At 35.7% G+C, this 10,499-nt stretch overlaps 1 long non-coding RNA gene across 1 annotated transcript; it reads right to left on the reverse strand.

Moving 5' to 3' along the window:
• Positions 1-4,356: 4,356 nt before the first annotated feature.
• LOC127456291 (uncharacterized) lies at positions 4,357-9,149 on the reverse strand. Its single transcript, XR_007899813.1, has 2 exons — positions 9,006-9,149; positions 4,357-6,379 (listed from the first exon to the last, which is right to left on the reverse strand). It is a non-coding gene; the product is annotated as an uncharacterized LOC127456291 (long non-coding RNA).
• Between the last annotated feature and the right edge of the window lie 1,350 nt (positions 9,150-10,499).

Below are 10,499 nucleotides of genomic sequence, written 5' to 3' on the forward strand. Positions count from 1 at the left end.
TTCTTTAAATGAAATTAGCAATTGGAGATTTTATTGATTGGTTATGAATGGAGATGAAAACAGGGGTGTTATCTGTGTGGCCTGTTAGAAGATTATAGAGAAGATAATAACAACACCCTTCCCAAACTAACCTGATTATCTGCTAGATAAATAAATTCAGTAACATTATTTAAATAAAAAGTTCAGTACATGAATTAATAGAAAAAATGTTTGTTTTATCTGAATACCAATTCGTTTATCCTAGTTACTACTACTACATTTTATTTAAATAAATAAATAAATAAATAAATAAATACGTCTTCCTTTTATTTTATTGAAACTAAAATATCATGCTTTCAATGGGTATATCGCTTTTTCGCTTTATGCATTTTCTGAGAAAACGCTGAATTTGTCATCTTATTTGAGGAAGTGAAATAATAAAAGTCTTGTTGACCACATGATTCAAACAGAAGTAAATTTCTCTTACAGTATCAGAATTTAATTTTGTTCATATCCTTAAAAATGTCATCTCTGTTATGGGGAAAACCAGTCATGGTTAGGGATATTTCCCTGACATTTTCAGGCACAAATGGAATCGTTTCATGAGAATGGGCCACCACATTCTCTCTATTAGAAATCTAGCATTGTATGATATATTGGTTTGAGAGGCCACAATTACAGCATAAGTGTCATGATTGTGAAATCAACTGTCTTTAGACTAGAGCTTGGACAATGCAGCCATAATTTTACCAAAAAAAAAAAAAAAAAAATCTACATAGGGAAGGGGAAATTCACTCCTAAAATGACTAACATGCATCCATTGCATTCAAAGTCAACTGTCAACAGTGGCGATTTTGGGGGGTGGCCTGTGGTGGCCTGGGCCACCCCTGAAATCTCATTGGCCACCCTGTGGCCACCCCAGAACTGATTGGTAGTTTATCATGTTCATCAACACAAGAACGAAGAACCAATAGAAACACCTGTCAATCAAAGATGACATCTCAGGTCATTTGTTGATTTAGAGCCACACTGACCCAGGGTCAGTTTTATATTTCTGACCATTATAGTAGTGGTGGCACTGAAGCTGTGTGAGCTGATCTTTGATCAGTGGGGGGAGGGGCAGGCCGCGGGTGGCCAGGCAGGTGCCGCAGGTCGCGGGCAGCGGGCGCCATGTCTGGAGTATAACGGTCGGTCAGAAGCACGAAGCTGACACGAGCTAGCGTCTACCTCCAACTTCCAGTGAGTTGACGACATCGATTTGTGGTCAAAAAGAAAGCTGTTATTTGAGGGGTATGTTCATCTAATCTAACGTTTAATTTATCCCGAATTTCCATGTGAATGTGAAAACATTTTTTCATTGTTACAGTAGCTAGGTTAAAGAGTAAGCTAGACCCTACACCACATTCAGCATGTTATCTTTATATTCACATGAAATATGAAATGCCATGTTTTCTGATTTAATGACGGAGGTGTGTAAAGCGTTTTACAGATGTATATGTTCAATAGCTAAAGTTATATATATATGGCTAACCTGTGTGTGAAATGGAAGGGTTTGTGCTGTGACTGTACTTTAAATCTTTACATGAGTTATTTATGAGCTCTTTATGTGTATTATTGGTCAGTCAGACCAATAAAATCTTCAAAGTTTTTATACCTTATTTGACATTTTAAATATGCAGAGGCAGGGCAAATTGCACTTAAATGCTGCAAATGATTTGACTAACTATTTTATTTGGTAATATTCAAAGTAATTGAAGCTATCAGAACATGTGGAAAATAAACCTGAGTAGACACTGTAAATAGAGTTTTGTTTTTTACTGTATTCAGAGCTCAATCTGCAATTTTGGGGTTTCCAGACAGACACCTATATAGCCAATTTCACACACTGATTTGTACCCAATTTAACAATATTTCTGCTGGACAGTGCAGTTATAGCTAATAAATGAATGAATGATTGATTGAATGATTGATTGAATTGTGCCTCAATCAGTTATCACCTGTACTTGTATCTTTTTATGATTATACACTATACCTGATGTTATACGCAGATTAATTCTCTACAATGAGAATAGCTCTTAAAAATGTGTAACTGACTTTTCCTAAACAATTACTGATTTAAAAATGGATGTTATGTTAAAATAACCAGAGATTCCCAGAAACTGTAATAGGTTGAACTAGAACAGGAATAGAAAACTGTCAAATGTCAAAACAACAGTCTGATATTGAATACAAACAATTCAGTGAATGCTAACATGAGTTTAAGAATTCATTTATTCTACATGTGTAGATGTTGAAGCAAAGCAATGCGATATTTACACATTTTGATCATGTGCCGTTCATAAAGGTTCTCCCGGTATCGCCACCCCACACTAGGTCTGTGCCTCATCTTGGCCACCCCAGTAAAAATGTCCTGGATACGCCACTGATTGTCAAATGTGAATGCCCATTCAGCTTGTGTCCAAACTTTGGAAAAACAGCCAAGATATTAATCCACGAGGCTGCAACGAATCTCTGTATGCTTCTCCTGATAGTTTCTTCTGGACTGTTCAGACAGACTTCAAAGCAAACTGCTACGATCCTGCTGCAGTAAACAGCAGAACTAGTTCAAGTATCTCTGTGGATGAATTCCTCAGTACAAAGTGCTGTGACGTGTAACCACAGAAACTGTGTCATTTTAAACTCTTCATTTCCACATACATATGGAAAGGAAAGTTAATCAACATTATCCAGCAGCTTTGGACTGTTCTCATCGATATGATTTAGGCCAGTGGTCTACCCGAGGTGGCAGGCATTCATTTATATGAGGACCTAAATCATTCTTAGCCTCATCTTCATCATCACCCTTCATGTAGAGCTGGATCTGTTTGTGGAGGACAACATTATTATTTAGTTAAATATTGGACAATTGTTTTCTTCTACACAAAACAAGGATTCATTAGCATTTATCAAAACTATGCATATAAATAATATTATACACTCACTGAGCACTTTCTTAGGAACACAATGGTCCCAATAAAGTGCCCGACGTGGTCTTCAGCTGTTGTAGCCTCAAGGTTTGACGAGCTGTGCATTCAGAGATGATATTCTTCTCACCCCAATTGTACAGAGTGGTTATCTGAGTTACTGTAGACTTTGTCAGTTCAAATCAGTCTGGTCATTCTCTGTTGACCTCTCTCATCAACAAGGCGTTTCCATCCACAGAACTGCCGCTCACTGGATGTTTTTTGTTTTTGGCACCATTCGGAGTAAATTCTGGAGACTGTTGTGCGTGAAAATCCCAGGAGATCAGCAGTTACAGAAATACTCATACCAGCCCATCTGGCACCAACAATCATGCCACGGTCCAAATCATTGAGATCACATTTTTTCCCCATTCTGATGGCTGATGTGAACATTAACTGAAGCTCCTGACCCATATCTGCATGATTTTATGCACTGCACTGCTGCCACACGATTGGCTGATTAAATAATCACATGAGTAAGTAGGTGTACATGAGTTACTAATAAAAGTGCTCGGTGAGTGTATATCTGGACAATGTACACTCAAAGAAATTTTTTACCCTATTTTTACGATTCAATTTCATCACAAAATTCCATCAAACTGAATTGTGTATTTTTATTTATTTTTTTTGTAACTTAAAATATTTATTTTATATTTTACTTTATTTAGTTAAAGATTACTCATGCAATTTGATGGATTTTTGTTATTAAAATTGCTTTAATTATAGAAATATGGTGAATATGAACATTATTATAATATAATAATATAACATTTGCTGAATGCTAAATAGTTCAGTAAAAAATTTTAATTTTGTCATCATTTACTCACCCTCTTGTCACTCCAAACAGTTCAGTTATTATTATTTTTATTAATATTAATATTTTAACATCATAAACACACACACACACACACACACACACACACACACACACTGATCAATCAATAAACATCTTATGCAATTTATTAATTTATGTACCTCAGGTTTTTTTTTTTACGTATGCTATGGTATACCTGCAAAACAGAAAACTGTAATTTTTATGATTTTCTATTATTTCTGTTTGTTAATATAGTAGATAAACTATATAGCTTACTCCTACCTAGGACAGACTAACTTGCAGTTGCTTGTATCCATTAACACTTGACTGAACTGCTGCCTTCTTGATGCTGAGTTGTAGATTGTTTTTAAAACTTCAGATTTTCATATTGTGTATACTGTGTATTTATTGTGGATGTAGTGTGTCTATTATACAGTGTTGGCAAGTCTTAAATGTTGCACTAGTCTGGGAAAAGAATATATCTAGTCCCTGTGTATTGCATCTGTATTGGTTGAATGACAGTAAACTTATGCACTGGCTTCATAAAGTAAAAGACACTCGTTTTCACACAATATACTTTATTTAGGAGGGAGTTGCCGTGTAGCTCATTAGAAAGTGAGGCATACAGACAAATGCACAGACATCAATCTGCAGTTATGACATTCTAACGATCCCCATGCCACATAACCAAGAACAAAAATGAGAGCTCAATAGGAAATGAGGGCCTCTGACATTTACACATCAGCTGGCCTTCACTTTGTGCTAGTCCTAAGTCCTTTGATTCGGACCGTGTTCAGTATGAGAGTCAGTTCATCTCATTACATGTACGTTACATACGCTGTGTAACTTGTGTTCAACAGCACTGCGATAACAGCAGTGTGTGATGTCGGTGTAAATGTGTGTTTGCAGGATATCAGAACCGGCGGATTCCACTATGTATGCACAACCTGCAGAACTGGCATCTGTTGCAAAACCTAGCACAGGAGACTCGACTTATAATTGATTCTAATAGTTTGGCACATTAAAATGCGACAGCTCACTAGGTTTTGGAACAGAGTTGTGCATGTGGATCCTATCCTGGTGAGCATGTCATCTCGCTCTAAGCATGCTCTCTATGGCCGAGTGCTGTTATTGTGGCATCAAAGGTCTAGAGATAAAAGGAAAAACAGTGGTCTTTTATCTCTAACCCTGATCTCTGCTGCTCCAGCAACCTTCTGCTAGTAATACTGGAGAGTTACATGGACCAGGCAGCCATAGTCTTAAAATATCTTTACAACAAATACACCTGGGCTTGAATAGGGACATTGACCTCCCAATATATATTCGAGCAAACCGCATCCATTAAATTAATTTCAAGTTGAAATGCCCATCCAGCCCATATCTGTTTGTTTGTCATTTAATGGACGCTTCTAAAGTGACAACAGTAGACCTTTTGCAGGAGCAGTCAGTCCTGCTGAAATAACTTGGAGGCATGTGCCTTGCTCAAGAGCACAATGGTGATTGAGGAAATTTGTGATTTCATAATCTTCCCACCTTTGGACCAGCAGCTCCCATCAGGTTATCACCACTCCACGTGTATTTCTTAATAATAAGAAAATGAAGATCATTTGTGAAAGGAGAAATAGAAAGGAAAGTGTACCTGGATCAATAAAAAATATACTACAACTACCTGTATAAATAAACAGGAAGTTTTAGGATTTAAAGAAAAAGAAAAAAGAAAAGTAATGACGTGAAATGAAGAAGAAATATGTACGATTCTGCACTATTTCTGGGGCCACGTCCACATTAATATGCTTTAGTTTGGAAATGCATTCATTTTGATATCTGTTTACAGCTCTCATCCACATTGGAACAGCACTGAAAACAGAGTCTTTCGAAAACACATACTTTGGAAAACAATGACGTTAGGAAACTGAAAACTGTTTCGTATGGACGTGGCCTAGGTCACTAATCAATGTGAGCAAATTTGTGACATTGACCATGTTAACTGGTTTCTTTGTTTCCACTGAAGCACACAAGATGCACCATGCCAAACTCTAAATGGTGAGAAATTCTGAAATTTATGTCAATTTTTAAATTCAACTTAGAAGTCCTGTAAGGTAGTCTAATGAAAAGGGCATTGCAGTAATCAAGACGAAATCAAGGTATCGATGAAAGCATGGTTTTCTCTCCACGGTTTCTTCAGGGTTGCACAAACAGACCCAAAAGCAGAGCCATTCTGAAGAAAACTGATGTTACTGCCACTGTACAGCAGGGAAGTTGCGAGATCCATCGTTTCCATGGAGGAATGTTCCATTAAGGTCTACAGTCAGGTTTCGCCATTGATACGTATGGCGCGGGGAGGTGTTTTGGGTCGTGACGGCATTGCCTTTGTCACGACAGGAACTGTGTGTTTGACTGCTGGTTTGTATCAACAAATCAACACAGTTCATGGATCCAGCGTGTCTATTGGGTCTTTCTCAACACTGGCTGCATCTGGGTGTGGAGCGGTTGTCTACCCTTGGCAGCAGACACATACTCCTGCACCTCCATTATCATCTTCATAGTCATCGTCCTCGTCTTCATCACTCCCCTTTAGTAAGATCTGTTGATGGAGGACAAACACTGTCACTCAGTTAAATATAGAGCAGGTTATCACCAGATTGTACACTGGACATCAAGTGGGAGCCCAGCACAGTACCAGATTTGTTTATCATACAAAAGTAAACAAAGATGTCCTTAAATTCCATCCACAAACTGCATATGTATGGCAATTTGCAATTTTTTTAAGATGACAGCTTCATAAATTCATAAACAACAGCAGATGTGTGATTTACCAGCCTATTTATTTTGCTATCCAAATCACACTTATACATACGTACTGTATAAAACTTCCAAATGAAACAGAGTATTGGAAAAATGCACTTATATACTGAATAATGATGATCATCAGAGCACTGTCTGATGCTTTAAGCTTCTAATAACAGTGGTTGGGACTAGTGATCATAAACGCAATAGAATGGATATGTCATAACCATAAAACCTAGCACCAAAAACATCCCTAATATATTTGTTTATTCAAATCATATATTTGTTATTACATCATATAGCACCAATATATCATTATAAGTAAAGGGAGACCGATATATCGGTTTTACAGATTAATCGTTGCCGATAGTTTGTTGTTGGAACTATCAGTTATCTGCACAAATGATGTCAGTAGTTGCAGATAGTTTTTTCTTCAGTTCTTCATTTCAAAATAAGAGTCCCCGGTGTGTTTTGTACTTGTTTATACTTAAAAGTCCCATGTTATGCACCAAATATTTATATTTTATGGTTATTATTGGGATTTTGGTTAAAATACTGCATCTGGGATTTTATTCAGTTTGGACTCTTTGTCTTTGCCCACCATAGTAAAGAAATATTTATATATATATATATATATATATAGTTTGGACAATCGATTTTTAAAAATATCGGCTGATTTATCGGTTATCGGCCTTTCCCACCACCTTAGTTATCAGTATCTGCAAAATCCACTATCTGTCGACCTTTAATAGCAAGTTCTATCCATATACTATATAAATATAAACATTAACCTGTGCTATTTAACTGTGAAAAAACTGAGATAATAACTGCAGTGCAATTCATAGTCAAAATTACATGTACATCTATATTACCATAAAATTAGCTTGTATTACACACATATGAACATACATGACAGTGTAGTATTGATCATTTACATTAAGTAAGCCACTTTATATTTATGATGTTTACAACTGTAGATATAATAACGCTTACAAAGTTTAACAACAGTTAGTAATGTAAATAAATCCCATTTGATGCAAAATTCCAGTGACTTCTCTTCTAAATCAGCTATTTTTTCGTAGCAAACTCGAAATAAAGTTACCAATAAATAAAACATGAAAACCATATTGAACATTTGCAACCAGAAAGTACAGTTATTATAAGATGAACTGTTTCCACACTTAACCAGTTTATTCAGCACTCTGATGCTGCTCCTCAGTTGACTTAGATTCAAACAGAGGTATCTATAAGTATATATCTATGATCCAAACTGTGTGCAATTATATGGTTAGTTGCATTATAATATTTGCATTTAGCAATGTTTTTTTTCATGTTGTTCAAGATCATTACAGACTTGCGACCCACCAGTTGAGAACCACTGATCAATAGAGACATTTTTAGCAGGTAATATATATATATATATATATATATATATATATATATATATATATATATATATATATATATATATTATTATTATTATTATTATTATTATTTTTATGTAGGCCTGGTTTAACATAACACATATAGTTAGACATATTTCCTCTACAGAAAGCAGTGTTGTACTATGCATACAGCCCTGGATAATTTGATTTTTTAAATGTACTTTTTATTTTGCTCTACTACAACAACAACAACAACAACAACAACAACAACAAATGCATCATCTAATTACTTCACCATTCTTTATATTATATCCTTGCACAGCAAGTAAATGCATGCAAATTCAGAATTCATACAGATAAATTCCCAAACCTTACTTACCATCACGGATCTGTAAGCAAAACTAATGATAGCCTGAAACTTTGACACTCCAAATGAAACAATAAATGCAGTAATGGAAAGTTCTACAACACTCCACCTAAGACCTCAGATAGGAAAACCCCTGGCACTCCCTCACCTTGACTTAATAAACAACTCTCTACAACGAGATGCAGGGTGAAAATGAAATTATGTCCTGAGTTCGACGTGCATATGCACAAACAAAAGATGAATATTTAAATAATGCATGCCTAATGTGTGTGTGTGTGTGTGTGTGTGTGTGTGTGTGTGTGTGTGTGTGTGTGTGTGTGTGTGTGTGATTGTTACAATTATAACAATGATAACTGATCTTGATCCTTACAAAAAAAAAAAAAACAACAAAAAAATCTTTCTATCAAATACACAGTATAAGATATTTAACAACAGATGGAGAGAATGTATGAATATTACTCAAAAGTGTTTACATTAGTTATGCTATTAGACCTTATAGTTTTGGCGTTTGTTGTTGTTACTGTTTGAAAATGCAAATAGCTATTTAGCTACAATATCTGCACTTTGTTTTTTTTTTTTACTTATTTCAGAATGCATGTTTTGATTATGCTTTAAAGTAAAAACATATTTAACATGCTTATATTTTCCTAATAAGAAGACAATTAGCTTACCATGGTGATGATTGCTTTAAGGTTAAGAGCAGAATGGTATAATGCTGAAGAGGATTTAACTCGTTTATATATAATGCAGATATGCTGTGTCCTTTATTTATACTTTTCTTCAGCAGTTCACGCCCCTTTACAGTGAGGTGATCTGTACAGTCAGCCAATCCTGTAAAGTCACGTTAGATTTAAAGTTTGTTTGTTTTTTGGTTGGGTTTTTTGTTTTCACAGAAATGAAAGTGAGAGAGAATTGTGAGATATTTCAAAGCTCTGAATGATGTGAACTCTATCATAACAATTCAACAAAACATACTGTTTAGCTTCACAGTAACAACGCTATTTTATTGATTAAGTGCTAATGTTATATTTCCCTGACAACATTTCAATATAAGACGAAATAAGCTCAAATGCTGAACATAAGTTGTGTGTCTCATATTTTTTGTCAGCTGTTAAGAATCACAGCTAGTGATGTCCGATTCTATTTTCTATATACAGTACTGTGCAAAAGTTTTAGGCACTTGTGAAAAATGTTGCATAGTGAGGATGCCTTCAAAAAATAATGCCATAAATAGTTTTCATTTATCAATTAACATCATACAAAGTCCAGTAAACATAAAAAAGTTAAATCAATATTCGGTGTGACCACCTTTGCCTTTAAAACAGCCCCAATTCTCCTAGATACACCTGGACACAGTTTTTCTTGGTTGTTGGCAGATAGGATGTTCCAAGCTTCTTGGAGAATTCACCACAGTTCTTCTATCTATTTAATCTGTCTCAATTGCTTCTGTCTCTTTGTGTATTCTCAGACTGACACGATGTTCAGTGGGGGGCTTTGTGGGGACCATGACATCTGTTGCAGGGCTCCCTGTTCTTCTATTCTAATCTTTTCTATTCACAAAAGTAATGTTTGGGAGTCTAACATTTATATTTCTATTTGACACTCTAAAGCTGAAGATATAAATAACCATCTTAAGACAAATGCTTTTGTGAAACATCTTATGTGCCTAAAACTTTTGCACAGTACTGTATCACGTGGCAGCGGTATCCGTGAAACTTCTTAAAGGGATAGTTCACCCAAAAATGTAAATTCTCTCATCATTTACTCACCCTCATGCCATCCTACATGTGTGACTTTCTTTCATCTGGAGAACACAAACAAATATTTTTAGAAGAATATCTCAGCTCTGTAGGTCCATACAATGCAAGTCAATGGTGACCAGAATTCCAAAAGCTCCAAAAAGAAGATGAAGTCAGCATAAAAGTAATCTATCAGAGTCCATTGGTTTAATCCATGTTGTCTGAAGCAATCCAGTTGGTTTTGGGTGAGAAACGACCAAAATATAACTCCTTTTTCACTGTACATCTTCACAGCAGTCTCCATGGCGATCATGATTTCAAGCTCTTTTACACTTCCTATGGTGCCATCAAGCACTCTCTGCATGCGTCAAGCGCTAGGAAGTACCAGTGAGATTTCAGTATCAGCGAGATTTCATATATTTCATT

This window comes from Myxocyprinus asiaticus, chromosome 18 (assembly GCF_019703515.2).
Source record: "Myxocyprinus asiaticus isolate MX2 ecotype Aquarium Trade chromosome 18, UBuf_Myxa_2, whole genome shotgun sequence".
In the NCBI taxonomy this organism is placed as follows: domain Eukaryota; kingdom Metazoa; phylum Chordata; class Actinopteri; order Cypriniformes; family Catostomidae; genus Myxocyprinus; species Myxocyprinus asiaticus.